This window comes from Mastomys coucha, unplaced genomic scaffold (assembly GCF_008632895.1).
Source record: "Mastomys coucha isolate ucsf_1 unplaced genomic scaffold, UCSF_Mcou_1 pScaffold23, whole genome shotgun sequence".
Classification (NCBI taxonomy): domain Eukaryota; kingdom Metazoa; phylum Chordata; class Mammalia; order Rodentia; family Muridae; genus Mastomys; species Mastomys coucha.
In genome coordinates, this window is record NW_022196906.1 from 65675638 (window position 1) to 65684802 (window position 9165).

A 9165-nucleotide genomic window follows, 5' to 3' on the forward strand; every position below is an offset into this window, starting at 1 on the left:
ACTGTGTCATAGCTTGAAACCCACATTTCCTGTTGAAATACCAAGGGAATTGAAATTTGACAAAGAAGGTAAGAATTAAGACAGGTCAAGACTCTCTCAGCATTGGGGAAGACACTGGGCCCTGCTGGACTCAGTCTTAGGATATTTGCTGAACCTTGGAGCTCCCAGAACTGGGCAAATGGAGGCAGATCCTCCTTACTCTGACCTCTGCATGGTTCCCTGGCTGATAAACACCAGATTATTGAAGATTAACTTGTTAAAATATCTAAACTGTTTTTCAAACTGCAGGGCCATGACCCATATATATATATGTGTGTGTGTGAATAGTATAGGATGGATTGTATCATATGAGGTAAGTGTAGGTATCATTTGAAATGTTATTTTGGAGGTGTGAGCATTGGTAAATTGGTTGTTTTCATGTTGCTGTGTCAAAAATACTCAAGAGGACAACCTGAAAGGAGGAAGAGTGAAGGCTGCAGCCCATTGTTGCTGGGCTCCTGCCCAGAGGAAAAACATCCTAGCAACAGGAGCACACAGCAGAGGCCGTTCTCTGAGCCCACAGGAAGCAGAAAGAGATACCTGCAATGCCCCACCCCTGGAGATATACCTCTTCCAGCAAGCCTCACCTTCTAAAGTTTCTAGAACTTTCCAAAATAGCAGCACCAGCTAGTGATCAAGTGTTTGGGACATGGGCCTGTGAGAAAGAGACTTCTTATATTTCCGATGGTTTATGTCAATTGTCAACTTGGCAGGACTTAGATTAGACCTAGAAATAAATCTCTAGGCATGCCTGTGAGGGTTTATCTAGGTCAGACTAGTTGGAGTTGGCACTGTCCCAGTGGGCGGGGTGGGGTTCCAGGCTTTATAAAGAAGAGGCAGCTGAGCAGCAGCACCCATCTCTCTCTGCTTCCTGACTGTGGATCCAGATGACCAATTGCCTCATGTTCCCGCCTTCCACTCCATGATGAACTGTGCTCGCAGGCAAGTCTTTTTGTCTACATAGGTTTGTACTTTGGTAGGTATGTGAAGGAAATGGGATTCTAGCTTGTATGACAGATGTATGTTTTAATGAAAGTACCAAGCTTTTTTCTAATTGTAGCTATCTCATAGTTTTATCAATAATATATGAATGTTTTAATTTTTTTCATTGCCCTTTCAAACACTGGGTATTTGGTTTACTGGCTATTGGCCTTTTTTGGTAGCTGTTTGGTAATCCTTCACTGAAGCATCATTTCATATTTCTTTAGTGTCTGTTGTTTTATGTATTTACTGACTGTGACAGTTAGCTTTAATTGTCAACAACTGATACAACCTAGACTCACCCAGCGAGTCTCAATAAGGGACTGTCTACCTTAGGTTGGCTTGTGAATACGTCTGTGTGAGATCATCCTAAATTGATGTGGGAAGATGCAGCCACTGTGGGTGGTACCATTCCCTAGCCAGGAAGTGTATAATTGTGTATGAGTAGAGACATCAAGCTGAGCACTAGCAAACGACTCTACGAGCATGCATTCATTTGCTCTACTTTCTTGGCTGTGGATGTGACGGGACTTGATGTTTTAAGTTCCTGCTGCTTGACTTACTAGCAGTGATGAACTGTAACCTAGACTTTTGAGCTAAAGTAAGTTCTTTCTTGTGTTGCTTGTCAGGGCATTTTAATCACAGCAAAAGAAATGAAGCTAGGACGCTAACCATTATGTCACTGACTTGTAAGGATTCCCTTTATGTTTTGGCTATAAGCCACTGTCAGATAAATGCTAAAACATTTTTTCAGTCTTTGGCCTGTATTTGCATTTCTTAATAGCATCTGTTGAGTAGAAAGAGTTGTCTCATTTTGATAAAGTACAATTTATTTTTTTACTTTTTTCCCTTTTGTGACTCATGCTTTGATGTTATATTTAGAAAATCTTGGTCTAATTCAAGGTCACAAAATTTTTTCTCTTTGTAAGTTTTACATTTAGCTCTTATACTTAGTTAATTTTGAGTAGACACATTTTTTTTGGAAAAAAGATTTGCTTTTTATTTTTAATTAAGTGTTCATGTGTGTGTGTGTGTGTGTGTGTGTGTGTGTGTACATGTGTGTAGGTGCCCTTGTAAGTCAGAAGAGGGTGTCAGATCCTCTGGAGCTGGAGTGACAAGTTGCTGTGACAAGTGACAAGTGACAAGTGGCTTTGAGCTGCCCAACATGTGTGCTGTGAACCTAACTAGCTCTCTGCAAGAGCAGCAAGTGTCCTTAATCATTGTCCATTTCCCCATCCCCTGAGTAGTTATAGCTTTTGAACCTTTCTGCTGGCCAATGAGGAGAGTGAAGTGAAGGCACGTGGCTCAGATCCTCAAACTACTGAAAAGACTGAATGAGGCGGCTGCTGGGGTCCGCTGAGCAAAGCTGGTGGAGCTTATTCTAGTCTACCTTTCCCGTCTTCGAGGCTATGCAAGAATCGCCACTCCCCTCATTTGTTAAAAACAAAACAAAACAAAACCCGTAAGCCTGAACCAGGTGTTTCCTACTGGGTGAATCCACTGGGCCTGTCCCTTGACCCCTGTAGAAGTGCAGTTGTCACTCATGTCCTATGCTGGGATCTAAACCCTCCCACCACATCCACATTTCTTCTAGCTAAGTAGTTCTGGCTCTTCTCCCTCCCAGGGGCTGCCTCTGCTCCTCTCTATTCTTGTCCTGTGTTTTGACACTAACATTCTGGACATGGCATGTGTCACTTGGTATTTGTACATTGCAACTTTGAAAACAAGGGCAGACCAGGAACACAGAGCTGGATGGATTTCCCAGAGGATGCTAGAGGGTAAACAGTTGCTGACTTCTGCTCCAATCTGTCTCGTTAGACAGCTGAAATTATTAGGCCTTTGGCTCCCTAGAATCACTTGGGAGAGAGGGGAGGCCAGGGTAGAGAATGACTTGTGAGGGAAGATGGGCAGAGACCCTGGGATGCCTCCTGGTCTTTCACTTATGGACACCCAGGGCTGATGGATTACTCTCTAATGGTATTTCGGACCCAGCTGTCTTATCTGTTTTTACTTAATCCTAAAAGGATTACATTAGCACATTAGCCATTATCTATATCTTGGCAAAGCAAAAATTTTGAATTTGATTCAAATCTGATGTTTTGGCAACAGAGGGTTGGGAGCAACCTACACATTCATTTTTTTATGGGAATAGACAAGAGATATCTGGCAGGAGCTTAGCACAGAATGTTCTGTGGCAGATGGGCCATTGGACCAGGTGTGTCTCCACATGACAGAATGGTCACACCTAACATGGATTTGTGCACCAAAATTGGGTAAGAGCTATAGTATGATACAAATAACATATATTAAAAACCACAATCTTTTTTCTTTTTCAAAACACCAGTATACATTCAGACTGATGTTCAGGCACAGTAACGTAACTCCCAGTCACATGAATCTTTTGTGGGATGAAAACCTAGTATGGGAAAAGGTCAGTATTAGTTCCCTGTGGCTCTACAACTCCTACAACCCAGGCAGCTCAAAATAACAGATTTGTCTTTTTATCATTCTAGAGGCCAAGGGTTTGGGATAACGAACACTGGGCTGAAATCAGGGTGTTGGCTGAACTGTGTGCCCCGCTCCTGGGGGAGGTGGCCAGGAGAAATCTGTTCTCCCTCCATTCAGCTTTGGGTAGCCACCCACAGTCTTCCGCTTGTGGCTGTATCACTCTATCTTCCAGGCTGGTGTTGCAGCTGCCAGTTAACACTACTCAAATCGACCTAGAGGCGGCAGCTTGTTCCTCACTACCCTCTCCTCCCACCCTCCCATGTTCTGGGTTCCTAAATGAAGGAACACACACACACACACACACACACACACACACACACACACGCAACACACGCACAGAGGCAACTTTTATATCTTAATGTGCCTTAAGCAGCTCTATGACTGAGCCACTCCCAAACCTCCACGTGGCTAACACACTCCCCTCTGGTACTCCTAAGTTATTACTTACTAAAATCTATATTCCGTCTTTGTTGCCCTAGACCTAGTGGCTGGGTGGGGTTGAGGGCTGGGGCTACTCTTTCCCAGTTCTCTGTCCTACACTTCTCAGGCATGGCAGCCACTCCTTTCCCAGCAAGGATGCTATCCTTTCCTCCTCCCTCAGTCCTTTGCCCTGGAATCCTAAAAGTCCCACCTCTGTCTCTCTGACCAATCATTGGTCACCAGCAACTTTATTTACCAATCAAAACCAACTGGGGGCAGGGACCCTCAGCATCTTAGGTGCAATTTTGGGGGCCCAATTAACTTAATACATGCACTATACCATCCCACAACGGGCTGGCCCCTTCAGTTCTGTTCCGTTCTGTCTTCGTTTTTTCTGTGTATGGGACCTTATTAAATTCAAGTGGTTACACTTAGAATCCTCTCAGATAACCACGGTTCCCCTCTCCTCAGGATCCCTACCGAGGCGCTGAGAGATGGCTCAGTGGTTAAAAGTACTTGCTGTTCTCGCCAAGGGCCTGGAGTCAGTTTTCAGCCCATACACTTCTCGGCAATTTCTCCCCAAACTATGTTGTTTCAACCTTCAAAGCATCAAGAATTGGCTAGCTGTCATCTCCTGCATGACCCACAGCCACCCTCCATGCAGGAACCATTGCTGCTCTTTTTCTGCCTTAAACCATTGTTTTTCTCATGCCTTGTCTACTCAGCAGCTGTAGTTTCTTTTGACACCTCAGATCATATCATTTTTATCTTCCCCCTTCTCTCTTAAAAAAAAAAAATCTTTGGGACCGCAGAGATGGCTCAATGTTTATGAACATGTGCTGCTCTTGTGGGGGACCTGAGTTAGGTTCTCATCGCCTGTCCTCAGGCAGCCCTCAATTGCCTGGTCCCCCAGCTCCAGAGATTCCAGTGCCTGCTGTGTGAGCTCTCTCTCTCTCTCTCTCTCTCTCTCTCTCTCTCTCTCTCTCTCTCTCTCTCTCTCTCTCGTGTACACACACACACACACACACACACACATACACAGAAAGAGAGAGATTTAAAATTTAAAAACGTCTTTATTTTTTCTTTACTGCATTTATTTACCAGCTGGCACATTAATCTCTCACTTGCTCGCTATCTGTCTCTTGTAATGTAGCATAAGTTCTGCAGGAGCACATTTGATTCATTCCCAGAAGCACAGAACATAGGTGACACTCTAAATCACTGTGGAATGCATAAATCAAGGAGAAGAGCATGACAAACAGATGGCCTTTGCACAGACCTACACTGAAGATGTGGTATTTGTTCACTCACTGTTTCTCTATACCAAGGGAGCACAAGTAACTGGAAAGCTCCATATCTGCATAGCAGAATAGATTCTGTTGCCCTCAGGCTACATAAGTCCTGTTGGCTACTCAGTGGATATGGCTTAGTATTGGTCTCTGCCCGGAGCGGTGTGTTGGAATGAGGTCCAGTCAGGTACTTTTCAGATCTATTATCTTGTATAAATTACTTAAGATCTCTGCGATCCTGAAGCTGGAGTTAATAGCTGGTTAGGAGCTGCCTCACATGGGTGCTGGGAACTGAACTCGGGTCCTCTGTAAGAGCAGCAATTGCTCATAACCACTGAGCCATCCCCACAGTGCTCTTCCTGTAGAGCATCTGACTCTCTTTCTCCAAGACAGTATCTTATTTCTCCAAGGCCACCATGGTAGATTTTTGTGGTTGACATTTTCCTTTTGCAGTACTGTCTTTGTGAGTTGCTTCCACATGGATGTGCATGCAAGCAGAACTTTAGTACAGCAGCTGCCCCTGTGACACCTAAAATGTCACAGGGATATTTCTACAGAGGGGACATAGAACAGGAGATTGAGATAGTTCTTTGGTTTTTATAGATAACAAAACAGCCACAAACAGGCAAAAACATGTCTCCAAAAGGCACTGGGTTACCTATTTTGTGCTCATTATTCTATTTAATTCTCTATAATTCTCACATCACCAGAATAAGAAAGGCTCCACAATAATCTCTATTTTATAAGCTCGGAGACTGCAGCAGAGAGCAGCTAGGGAGCAGAGCAAAGATTCTGACTTTAGATTTTTAATATCTTACAGTTTTATGCCTGGAGATCCAGATTGGAAGTTGAAATGGTCCAAACCTTCTAGTTATTAAAATTTCTTCTTTCTGTTGTCTATGTGGAAAGCCAAAGGTTCAGGAACTTCTACAGCCCACTCTCAAAGTTAAAAGAAAAGAGGAGCTGAGCGAATCCCGAACACTCCTTCATATTCATATCACACCCAAAGGCTTTCTCCTCAGAGAAACTACTGAAGAATCAAGTCATTAAAATGTGTCAGAAGCTGCCCGTGGAGCTCACTGATGCTCATTTGATTAAGAAAATATCATCCCTCCCCACAGTGATGCTTTTGTCAGAGACGGGTAAAGATAACTGAACTGGCAGGCCCAGGGCCCAGAGAATTCATCATCAAGATAAGTGTGAGACGGGGACTCACAGGCTCTTCTGAACTTTCAGGGCTGGCCTGGCAATTGCTCTTGCTTGTTGCCCCAGGCAGACTCTGGTTTCCTTTTGGAAAATTAACCTGAGGCTCAGTGGGCTTCCCGGTGAGCTGTCTCATGGACACTGTGCATGATCCCATTCATGTCTTGCAGACTAATTTTACAATTGGTTTTAAAGTTACAGTCAAAGCCAGTGAGTGGGCAGCTATGTCCTTCTGACAGTTTGTCTTGAGTGGTAATCTGATGGACTTTGGAGTTACCATGGAAACAAACCTGTGAGCATCCAGGGAAACTCTAGAGAGTTTCTAGATTGAGTTCATTGAGGTGGTAAGACTGAGGAGCACCATTCTATGGACTGAGACCCCATATTGAATAAAAAGAAGAAAGTGACCTGAGCGTCAGCTTCCATCTCTCTCTGCATCCTGACTGTGGATGCAGTGACCAGCTGCCTCAGGCTCCTGTTGCCTTCCTTTCCTCCAGGATGGGCTATATCCCCACAGTATGAGCCAAATAACCCTATCCCTTCTTCCTTCCTTCCCTCCTTCCTTAAATTGCTTTTATCAGTACTTTTATTACACCAACACAAAAAGTAACCAACCCAGCCTTTCATCTCAACATTACAAATACATTGTCACTAGATACATAGTAGACCTTCTCAGAATGGAGGAACTAGAGAAAGGACCCAAGGAGGTGAAGGTGTTTGCAGCCCCATAGGAGGAACAACAATATGAACTAACCAGTACCCACAGAGCTCCCAGAGACTAAACCACCAACCAAAGAGTACACATGGAGGGACTCATGGCTCCAGTGGCATATGTAGCAGAGGATGGCCTTGTCAGTCATCAATGGGAGGAGAGGCCCTTGGTCCTGTGAAGGTCTATGTCCCAGTGTAAGGAAATGCCAGGACCAGGAAGCCAGAGTGGGTGGGTAGGTGAGCAGGGGGAAGGGGAGGGAATGGGGGTTTTTGGAGGGGAAACCAGGAAAGGGGATAACATTTGAAATGTAGATAAAGAAAATATCTAGAGGAGGAGGGGGAGGAAGGGAAAGAAGAAGAAGAAGAAGAAGAGAAAGAAGAAGAAGAAGAAGAAGAAGAAGAAGAAGAAGAAGAAGGAGGAGGAGGAGGAGGAGGAGGAGGAGGAGGAGGAGGAGGAAGAGGAGGAAGGAGACAGAGATGGAGATGGAGAAGATGACAATGACCTTCTCAGGCCTCTCCTCCATCACTACAGAAAAATTGTCATTTTCACTATCAGAATCCCCCTTTCCAGAGATATCTCTTCAGGCTTATTTAGTCCATGGTATAATCCTTCCACCATGCCCTCTGCTGCCATATACTTTTTCTTGTTAAGTCCAAGCTAAAGAACAGCTCCAGGGTCGGCCTTGATTTACAGGGTCACTAGAGGTCTAGGAATGCAGAATCTGGGACTGAATCATGTGTGTGCTTATGGAGAAAGTGCAGGGGCCCAGACTGACTCTACTCCATGCTGTCTCCACAGTGTGGTCACCTTGCCTCTTCAGTCTCAGAAATAACCCCACTGCAACACATTACCCATCCTAAGATGTTGGCTGCTCAGATCAGTCTCTGTGAGATAGATCCAACTGTGGCCTGTGATCAAGTCGGTGATTGAAGATGAAATGGAATGAATGGGCAGAGAGCAATGCAAACAGCTGGCTTGCATGCCTGGTCAGAGCTCCGAGGAGGGCACTGAGCCAGGGGTGAACTCTCTGCCCTGCAGATCCATCAACACTTCTGGGCACTGCAGATTGGGCCCCAAAGGTCTTGATTTTCTAGTGGAGCCTCCCTGGGTAGCCTGCAGGTTTTTCTCTGGAGTCTCTTCTCCCCAACACTTATCCTTTCTTGTTCTAGTTAATGTTTCTAGTTAATGTTTGAGGCTCTCTCTCTACCTTCAGGATCAGCTGATGAACAGACCTGCCCACTTCTCTTTAATTCTCTCTTCAACTGTGGCTCCACTCATGGCTCTGATGAGTTAAGGAAGGCTTTGAAGGAAAACTGCACCGAAGGCATCATTTCAGTGTGGCAGGACAGAAAGTCTTAAGCTTACCTTTGCCTTCTGACCTTGTCACTTACCTTACCAGGACTCTAGCTTCTTTGTGTGACTCTGTCACATAAAGGGACCAATCAAGGTAACTCTCAAGGTTCCACATCAACTCATTGACTCTCTGTTTTACAACCTTCCTTACTCCCTTTTGAAATTAGAGCTCTCAGTTACTTTCTTTTTAGGTGTGTGTATCTGTGTGTGTGTGTGTGTGTGTGTGTGTGTGTGTGTGTGTACATATGCCATGGAGCATGTGTGGAAGTCAGAGGGTAACTCTTGGAGTTGGTTCTCTCTTGCCACCTTGTGGGATCCTCAGGCCATTGTGCAAGTGTCTCAACTCACTGAGCCATCTCTATAGTCCCAGAAAGTGTTTATTTGCTAGGATCTTTATTGTTATTGCTATTATGGTTTAAGCTTGTTTAGAGTTCATCATTTAGAAAGGCTGGCTTCCCATTCCCATGGTTTGTATATGCTTTGCCCAGGGAGTGGCTCTATTAGAAGATGTGGCCCTGTTGGAGTAGGTGTGGCCTTGTTGGAGTAGGTATGTCACCGTGGGTGTGGGCTTTAAGACCCTCATCCTAACTCCCTGGAAGCCAGTATTCTGCTAGCAGCCTTCAGATGAAGATGTAGAACTCTCAGCTCCTCCTGTTCCAT